This window comes from Anolis carolinensis, chromosome 4 (assembly GCF_035594765.1).
Source record: "Anolis carolinensis isolate JA03-04 chromosome 4, rAnoCar3.1.pri, whole genome shotgun sequence".
NCBI classification, from domain to species: domain Eukaryota; kingdom Metazoa; phylum Chordata; class Lepidosauria; order Squamata; family Dactyloidae; genus Anolis; species Anolis carolinensis.
Window position 1 is genome coordinate 228,011,968 of NC_085844.1, and position 10,688 is coordinate 228,022,655.

The following is a 10,688-nucleotide window of genomic DNA, read 5'->3' on the forward strand; positions in this document are numbered from 1 at the left end:
GAACTTCAGATAGAATCCAAATTAGCTAACAAATGGCAAAGGATGCACAATCCCTCAGTCCTAAGAGATTTGTGTAGGGAACTATAATTGTTTCAATAGGACTCTGTCGTCAGTAATGGGACCATGTAGAAACACCAAAGGCTGAAGTTCTCTGCCAGGGTATAAAAGCAACAGTTAAGAGCAGTGAATATTTATAGCCCATTGCAAAATGTTGTATCCCCAGTTTTGTTTTGCTTTTTAAAATTAGACCAGGCATTTCTTCTGCCTTCCTATAATGCAACATGACAGGACTGTAGGTTCTGAGGAGTCCTGTTGGCCTTGTTTTCCAGCATCCTCAGTGTGACATGCTTGCATTCTGATATTCTATATGCAAATACTGTAAATGGGATAGAATGTAAGGGGAGGCCTAGAGCAGTCTTGCCATGGAAAGCACATTTGGCAGATATGCAAAATACTTTCCATGAAGGATTTCTGCATGAATGGTTTGTCTCACACATTTTCTCAAGGATTTCAAATGGATGCTGTAATAATGTTTAAGGATTTCATCCTTTCAATATAGGCAACTACAACATAAACAGTTCTACCTTGATAAGAATTGCTGTTGCATTGTGCCTGTTCAAACAGATTTAATTTCCTGTCTTGGCTTCATCTTGATGCTGTTCTGAGATATCTCTCTTTTAAAACAAAGCTTCTGTATTAGCAGAATTGAATGTGTAGGTATAGTTCCTTACACAAATCTCTTTAGACTGAGGGATTGTGTGTCCTTTGCCATTTGTCAGCTAATTTGGATTCTATCTGAAGTTCTGTTTTCACCTTCTGGCCACCTAGGCATCCAATCCCTGCATACCTTGTCACCTCCATTTACAATTTATCTTAGTAACCATTGACACCGGACGAAGTGTCAATTTAGTACAAAGCTGATATAGTGGTATTTTAATCTGTTGTTCTCCATCCAGATCCATGGTGAGAGACAGGTAAGAGATGATGATGATGATTATGACAAGATGAAAGAGGGCTTATTCTGTAGTTGTTCCCATGATGTAGAATTACCTCCCAAAAGAAGCTGGGCTGGACCCCATCCTGCTTTCATTCACTGGTACATAGAGACATTTTTACTTTAACAGGCATTGAATGAGCAGTTGTTTGTGCAGCAGAAGAGTCTTTTAGGGTGTATTTATGTGCCGCCTTGAGTCCTCATATGGAGAGGGGGCAGGATATAAATAACATTTTGATTTTGATTTATTTTTATCTGTAGTATTTTTTCAACATGATTTTATAATCATTGGAGTTTTGAAATGATAGTTAATGTAATTGAGATATATATATATATATATATATATATATATATATATATATATATGATCAGACTTTTTGTTTGATAATGGCTGAGATCTTATATCCTCCTCTGCATAATGTAAATTTTCATATAATTAATTATGTAGCAGAGATGCTACAAATCCCTCCTAGTGAATTGTGATGATGTATCACAGGACACCAGCAAGAGTTCCTGATGTGCTTCACAACCCCTCACTGGTATTCTGTCACATATTGGGATACTGTAACACAACTGGGGACCATATCACATTGAGGAACTGTAGAACATCATTCCTGATTCACATTGGACCAGATGCATATTGGTCATTTTGCTGGCTCGCCTACATAACTGTAGCCATCTACTACATATGGACATTATGGGAACTAACAGATTCTAATTCCCGCATATTATTATATCTCAGGACAAAACCTATAAATAAGGAGGAAGCATACCCTAACAATCTGACTACACCATGCCTGTCCTCATAGACATTCTTGGTTCTCCATGCAAAAAGACTATGAAACTGCTCCCCAATTCCATTAGAATCATCTTGTTTGGCCCCTGATCTCTACAGGGCCACTCTGACCTTATAAGCAAACCAGAGCATCCAATAGACACTAAAGATTTCAAAAGATACTCTCCATACCAGAAGAATGGAAAATATAGGTCTGGGCTCCCATACAACTTTCAACATGGGCAGTTTTCTAGATAATTTTTTTGGTTTGGGCCGCTGGGAGAAAGAGAATTCTTTGTTTGCAAAGTGAAATGCACTTCTGGAGACCTCTTAGAACCATGATTCAGCTTGAAAACATAGAATGTAGTCCCTGCATGCCTTATGTTAGGGGGAATTGTTTGCTTTTAGTGATTCAGTAGCAAATGCAATAGTACAGAATTAGTAGGAAAAGAATTCAGAAGTTTTTCACTTTTGCTCCGTGTTGATATCATCTCTCTGATCAAATGAGCCACCTGTCCACAGAAACCACTGACATTTCTTTTTTAAGATACTACATCTTTGGCTTGTCCACATAAGTGTAGCTTGAAAAAAAATATCTACCAAGATAAGCCTAACCCACTAACTGCAGTCCACCATGGTTTATTGCTGTTTGCCTTTCTGCTACAAAATAGTTGAACCAAAACCAAATAATTTAGTAAAAGGTAAAGATTTTCCCTGATGTTAAGTCCAGTCATGTCTGACTCTGGGGGTTGGTGCTCATCTCCATTTCTAAGCCGAAGAGCCGGCGTTGTCCGTAGACACCTCCAAGGTCATGTGGCCGGCATGACTGCATGGAGCGCCGTTACCTTCCCGCCAGAGCGGTACCTATTAATCTACTCACATTGGCATGGTTGGCTAGGTTGGCAGGAGGTGGAGCTAACAGCGGCCGCTCCCGCCGCTCCCGGGGTTTGAACCTGGGACCTTTCGGTCTCCAGCTCAGTGCTTTAACACACTTCGTCACCGGGGCTCCAAAAATAATAATTTTAATATTTAATCATTTTATTATTTAATTTAGTAGGCTGCAACAAATAATTGGTGGGCTATATATGTGATGATACATCACAATCTAGCTGATATCCCCCGGCTCAGTCCCATGTAGTTCCCACCTCAGTTTCTTAAGCCCCATGAATGGCTGGCAGAGCCGGCCCTAGATATTTTTCAAGTGTAGGCGAACAGAATTTTGGTGCCCCCCCCCCAAACCAATCACTGAAAAATAAAAGTGTTGGATAAGCGAAAATGTTGGATAATAAGGAAAGATAAAGGAAAAGCCTATTAAACATCAAATTACATTATGATTTTACAAATTAAGCACCAAAACATCATGTTTTACAACAAATCAATAGAAAAAGCAGTTCAATACATGGTAATGTTATGTAGGAATTACTATATTTGCGAATTTAGCACTAAACATTGAACAAGGATATAGGGCAGTGTGGACTTAGATAACCCAGATAGCCCTCAGTATTAAAAAAAAACACTCTAAAATCAGGACAATAAATAAAGAACAACACTCTGAAAACAGAAGAAATCCAGACAGTAAACAATCAGGGACAGCTAACTCCTCCCAAAAAAGGATTCTCCCAGGCAAGAAGAAGCCAGGCCTTGAAGCCACAGGGCCACTAATCAAGGTGATTAATTACAACATTCACACCTGCTTCAAAGAAAAGTTCTTTCTCCCACCCTGGACCTTCTACAGATATATAAACCCCACATACCTAGCTTCCAAGTTCCTACAGACCTCACAATTTCTTTTTTTAAAAAATAATTTTTATTAAGTATTTTTGCATACAGGTTTAAAATAGTGGGGTTCCAAAATGGGAGAGGGAAGTAGGTGGTAGGGAGGAGGGGCTGGGGCTGGGAGAGAGGTTATAGAAGAGGGGGGAGGAAAAAGGGGAAAGGAGGAGAAACAAAAGCAAAGGGGGTGGGTTTTAGGAGGGTGGGAGGGGGGAGGGGGCCAGAGAGAGGCCCGGGAGAGGCCCGGGAGAGTCGGTTGAGTCTTTGGATGTCAGAGAGTAGTCCCCTTGTGGTGTCGGCTAGTCCATGGGTAACTGTCCATTTGGGGGGGGGGGTCCGTTTGCCTCCTGAAGCGACATGTTGTGTTGCTAGATTTGTATATTTCTGGTTGTTCTTGTGGAATTTCTTCGAGGTATGTCCGTCTTTTCCTTATGTATTCTTCAAATATAGACCAGTCGGTTTCTTTTATTGGTTGTCCATGGTGTTTCTTCATCAGGAAGGTTAGTCTGCCCATGGTCTTTATTTCCCATACTTTTAATAGCCATTGTTTGATTGAAGGGATCTGGTTTGTTCTCCATAGTTTGGCGAAGGCAATCCTGGCTCCTATAACCAGATAGTTTAGAATTTTTTCCTCATCTGTGTTCAATTTCAAATTTTTAAGGCCCAATAGGTATAGTTCTGGTCTCATATGTAGTTTCTTTCCCATTATTTTTACACATTCTTCATGGATTTTTTCCAGTACCTCTTTGTTTCAGGACAGGACCACCACATGTGGTAGAAACTGCCTTCATTCACCTGGCACTTCCAACATTTTATTTGAATATTTTTGTTGTAATGGCTTTTTTTTTTGGAGTGATGTACCATCTGTAAATCATTTTGTATTAATTTTCTTTTAAGTCGGTTGCATATGTGTGTTTTATATTTTTCTTCCAGATTGATTCCCATTCCTCATATCTTATAGGCCTTCCTATGTCTTTGGACCATTGCACCATGCTTCCCTTAATTTGTTCTTCCTCGGTATTCCACTCCAAGAGTTTCTTATATATCTTTGTAATTAATTTGTTTTCAGACTCTAGAATTTTGTCCCATTCTGAATCTTTCTTCATGAAGCCATCTTGTTTATCCTTAATATATTCTTCCTTTATTTGCCTGTAGTGGATCCATGATAAGTGACCGAATGATTTCAATACTTCTTCTTGTGATTTTAGTACGTATTCATTTTCTTGACTTGTGAGGACATCTCTGTATGTGGGCCAGTTTATGTTGCTTTGGATACTCTTCTGTATTATTGCTAGTGGCGATAGCCACATTGGAGTTTTGGTGAACATTCTTATTTTATATTTCTCCCATATGTTGTTTAGTGAAGTTCTTATTATATGGTTTCTGAATATTTTCTTATTGTTTTTGTCTGCTTTGTGCCATATATATAAATGCCAGTCGGCTTTTAGGTCGAAACCTTCTAGATTTAAGATTTTCTTGTTCTTTAGAAATAGCCAATCTTTGATCCAAGTTAAGGCACAAGATTCGTAGACCTCACAATTTCTGAAGGCCCCGGAGGTGGGCTCCCGTGGTGCAAAGGTGGGTCTGCCCAGCACGGGCACCGGGAGGCCCAGTGTGGCTACAGGAAGGCCCAAAAGAGAAGAAGGTGGAGAGTGGTGCCCTCCTCCCAGGACGATGGCGCTCCTGGGACGATGGCGCCACAGGCAAGTGCCTAATTCGCCTTATGGTTGGACCGCCTCTGATGGCTGGCTATGCCTGTACTGTCGAATGCATTAAATTCAATGGCAAATCTATTTTTTTGTGATATGCACTTTTAGTGGCGCATTATACTCGAGTAAATATGGTACTAAACTTTTAAAAAATCTAGTGGAAACTGACTGATGTTGAACATCTTGCACCAGTTGAGAAATGCTATTTCTTTCACATGAAATCCAGTAGGTTATATTGCAAAAATGTTGCTGTGTTAGGTACGTAACAGCTCAGTTGGTCAATGTCCAGGTCTTAATTCTAAGATCTCTGGATAAAGGAAAATGATTTTTTTCAACTACAAATCCTCTGAAATTGTACATCAGAGGAGCTTAAGGACTTACTGCAGCAAACCAAAGACCCAATCTTATCCAATATTTTTCCTCCTATAACAGCCAGCAAGATGCCTCTGAGAAATACAAACACTGAAGGTAAGCGATTACAGCTTTACATGTTGTCTCTTCATAGCACCTGGCATTAAGAGCTATGTGCAGTTTATTTTCTTATTACAAATATTCATATTCTACCCTTCCATTCCCAAGATTACAAATAACAATTAGTAATACACATATAATTAACATAATTAGAAAGCACAAAATTAAAAAACAAAGTTAAAACAAACACATATGTAGATTAGAACAGGAAACGAGCAGATAAAACTAAATCAAAACATTCTTATGCTAACAGGCTTTCAGAAACTCACTGGGATGGGCTTTAGGTGTATACTGTGCTGTTTTGTAACTTGGATATAGTCTTTCAAATAATTTTTCTGTTTTTTATTTTATACATTATCTTTTAATGTAAGTTTTATATTTCCACTTTTTAATTATGTTTTTGTCTGACTTTAGTCTATACTGTTTTAAATTTGTGTCGTTGAAGGCTTTCATGGCTGGGATCACAGGGTTGTTGTATGTTTTCTGGGCTGTATGGCCATGTTCTAGAAGTATTCTCTCCTGACATTTCGCCCACATCTAGATGTGGGCAAAACGTCAGGAGAGAATACTTCTAGACCATGGCCAGACAGCCCGGAAAACATACAACAACCCTGTGTTTAACTTGTTGACAGCTAGATTGTGTCCTATTATTGGGGGGAAAGACTGGATATAAATGAACATTATTTACTTTGTTCATTTATATCCTACCTTTTCCCAATAACATGCTTCAAGGAAACTTATATGATGTTTATTGAAACAAAAGGTCTGGTCCCAATGAAAAGACTGAACACAGAGGCAAAAAAAAAGTAAGTAGGAGAAAAGGCTCTTTCAGGAGATAAAGCTATTTTCTGTGGTTAAGAACAGAAAAGAGCCTCTCTATAACCATGTGCAATTCAGACATAGAATGCATAAATGTTGTAGGGATTCTATGGAATTAAATGTTTCTAGCACAAGATAAATGGCCTTCCATCTAAACTGATTCTTTGATTCTAATTCCCATATATGCTTATATCGCAGGACAAAACTGATATATGTGTGTGTGTGTGTGTGGTTGCGTAAACACACACATGCATATATACGTTCACACATATGGCATGCACAAGCACATATTTTGGATGGGGGGGAGATAGGGTACTAAACCTATCTGGAATAGGGTACTGAACCTATCTGAAGGGTAGGGTTCCATACATTGGATAGCTCCTCTAAAGTCCAGACTAATGCGACCGTATCAAATTGGGGAGCCCCTCCCCATGCTGTTTCACCCCATGAGTTTCTCCACCGCTTTCCCCATCATTCACCCCAATCGGGGTGAAAGCGTTGCCCAAATGGGGCAGAAGTGTGCTGGCTCCATTAGAACCAGCACAACTTGGGAAACCTCTGTGTTGTGGGGAAAGCATCCAGTGACACTTTCACGCCAATTGACAGCTCACTCCCTGAATCCGAACAGTGAGTTGCAGATGAGGACTTTCAGAAAGATGAGCCCCCACCTCATCCAGAATGTGTGGACACCGGACACTGAAGAGAGTCACTCTTCTCCATGCTATCATTTGCAGAGTATTTACAGGAAGAGTAGCAGCATCAAAAGAGTCAAGGCCTTTTGCTGAGGCTTAAATGAGAAAAAACCTGAGCAATTAACCAGATTGCTCAAGGTCAAGGCGCTATAAATCTCTTAGCAGCTGCTGAGAGATTTTGTTGTGCACAATAATTAGTTCTCTTGGATTTATTTTGCTTCCTGGCCTTTTGCCTATCCTGGTTTGCTAACCTCTAGATTTTGTTATCATGATTGCTCTCTTCTCTTGACAGATTCTGAAATGACAGAGATTCTATGACCATGCCTTCCTTCATCTTCACTGAATTTCAAGGATATGAACTATCTAAGAAATGGACTGGCTTGACTCAGCTGACTTAACTTCTCCCTTCTATTACCTGCCTTTTCTGGCACTTGTTATCCAAAGTCAAAAGACAGACTGCTACTCATACTGTGTTCAGGTGCAGAGGAAGGTAAGAAGGAGTCAGACAAGCAGATGGGCTAAGTGAGCAAATGAAGAGGAAAGGGGTGAGAGAGAAATGTAGGAGCAAGCAAGTGAAAAAGAGGAAAGGATAGTGGGACAGTGATTGCATTGGAGCATCCGTGGTGAGCTTTCTACCTCTGGAGAAAGCTCAAGCTACCAACTGTATCTAATGTTTGTGAAGGGTGTTTGTGGTATACATGAAATGGGCAGGGGGGAGTGAGCTCATTAACCAATTAAAATTTTGCCACATTTCTGTCCTCTAAAATAGCACTTTTAAATGATCTCGCATATTATGAACATTGTCACTGCACTTAGGTTCCTGTGGAAACACGTCACATTGGCTCTCAGGCACATGTGCAAACCAAGCAAACATATCAAACCCTAGTTCCCATGCACGGTCTCTACAACAAAGCATTTGCTAATCATGCAGTTTCATTCCAATGAATTCAGCTAATAAAAACATTAACAGGAGTCAGGAAACCCTTTATATGCAGCTATATATTAATACCATATTATATTAAGCAGTATCTTATTAAGCAAGATATTATTATCCCAAAACAGCAGTCAGACAATTAATACATATGACTGGGATAAAATGATTAAAATTAGTATCCTGCTATTATCACAAACCTTCCTATAACAACACGAAAGCTAGTTATCTGAGCAGACAAAAGACTGGCTTGTTCTGGCTTGTATTATAAGATCAGTGTACATCAGCGTAGAACCATAAAACATAGTTCAAACTGCATTATATGGTTTTACACTGACCACATAATGAGTTAAAGTTACATTATTTGGCAGTTTAGGACCAGCCTCTTCTTGCCTAGCATTAAAAGATTTGCCAGCTCTTGGGGTGTGTTACATCAGCCTCCTCTCACTTTAACTGTCATGGTTATGTCTTACAGAATCCCGAGGTTTGTAGTTTGGTGAGGCACTTAGAACTGTCTGCTGGAAAGGCTATGGTACATTCCACTGAACTACAGCAAGGCATTCCAAGACCTTTACCAAACTGTAAATCCCATAAGATGAAACCTTATAAATTAAAATGTGGTCAAACTGGTACAACTGTGCAAGATATACCTTGGCTATCTGTCAGGACCCAGGCTACAGAGCACCAATAACCATGCGCAGAGGCCAGATTCTATCTAATATCTTTATTAAAGGAATATATAAAGTCAATAAAAACAGGTGAAGAATATAGTTCAGAAGTAGACCTTTCAGGGAAGGTCAAATATAGTCCAGGAAATTAATGTCCAATATATGATATTAGAGTCCAAAGTTATAATCCAATAACCGAAACACACACTTTGCCTTGCAAAGTGTGGGGAAATGACAAGGTCCTTTAGTCCATAGAACTTGACAACAAGGCTGGAAACAAACTAGATTCTTGGCAAAACAAGGCTTGATACGAGGCAACAAGAAGCAATAAGCAAGAACAGGGTCCGTGGCGAGGTCCGTGGCGAGGTCCGGGGAACAAGGCAGGCTTGGAACTAGAACAAGGTCCGTGGCAAGGTCCTGGAAACAAGGAACTGGAGTAACGTAGTCCACACACGATCTCACTCCTGAAGCTGATGAATTGACTCCGCAAGGATCTCCTTGCGGGTAAACACCTATATAGGGTCTTGTTTTCCCGCCAAGGAACACTTTCCCTGGGGAACAAGAAGTGAAACCCATACTATGTCCAGATGCATGACTCCTTAAGATTTCCCATGGGAAACAGGCTTAATCAGCTAATTGTCTGGCAGCGATTCTGGCGCTTCGGCGATTCGCCTCCCTAGCGCCTCTATCTCGATTATAATTATCCTTACGAGAGAACGGGGGAGAATTCTGCCCAAGGCTTGTTTGGCTGGCTTCTGGAGGGCAAACATCCTGCAGGTGCAAGGGCTCCAATTCTGGCTGAAACGGTGGGAAACCAAAGTTTTCCTCTTCATCTGCCACAATAGTACTGGGAACGGGACTACATGGCCCATGAGACATCACACTATCCCAAGACTTTTTGTTTAAGTTACTTTTGATGCATTATGGTAACACTATCAGGGACTGCGCTAGCCAATGTACTATTTCCTAAACTTGCATGAGGAGGTATCCAATACCTTATTGTACAGCCACCTCCCTCCATTCATGTATAATTGCTTATTCCGGCAGCCAGGCACAGCTAAACCTCCCACCTTCCGTGGCCAACATGGCTGGTTGGGTTGAATCCTGAGCTGGGAAGTCCCTGGCAGGGTACTGGAAATGCTTGCACCACCACCACGCTGTCAACCTCTGTCCTCCTTTTTTATGGTCTGCAATTCCATGTAAGTATGCAAAATAGGAGAATCTACTTTTCTGGCTTTATATAGACTAGTGCTGTTTAGAGTAAAACAACAAATAACATCATAGTCCCTTCTCTGCAACTTATCCAAATCAAGGTACATATCACTCCATGCCCAACCAAAATCTATTTGTACATACAGCTGAAAATCACAGAAACACTTTTCCCCACCCCATCCAGTCAACCAAGAACAACACAAAGAAGTAGCAATAACAACAATGTTAACAGCTTAACACTGTCATACTATACACACAATCTACTTCCAGATGTGTATTCTGTTTACTGCGCTTACTTAGGAATAAATTACATTGGATGGTCTGAAATTCTTGGTTCTGCTGTAAATCTGGCAGAAACACAGCCATTACCCCTGCCTTGGTAGCTTGGACCACCAAAAGATGCATAGTCCTGAAGGAATGATTTTGTTGTTTTTTAAAAATTATATTTATGTATTTCATTTTTAAACTCACTGACATAACAAAAATTTTATGGGTGGTGAACAGCTTAAAAATAACTATCAAAATAGTATTAAATCAAAGCAAGAAAATCCTAAATCAGATAAGATAAAACTATCAGCAGCACATAATCAAATCCAAGTTAACAACAAAAACAGCAACAGAGGTAAAATAGCCCTAACATCTAA

General features: G+C 40.0%; 1 long non-coding RNA gene across 1 annotated transcript; it reads left to right on the plus strand.

The window, feature by feature from the left end:
• The first annotated feature begins 5,680 nt into the window (after positions 1-5,680).
• Positions 5,681-7,618, plus strand: LOC134298497 (uncharacterized). Its single transcript, XR_010005605.1, has 2 exons — positions 5,681-5,719; positions 7,526-7,618. It is a non-coding gene; the product is annotated as an uncharacterized LOC134298497 (long non-coding RNA).
• Positions 7,619-10,688: the final 3,070 nt, after the last annotated feature.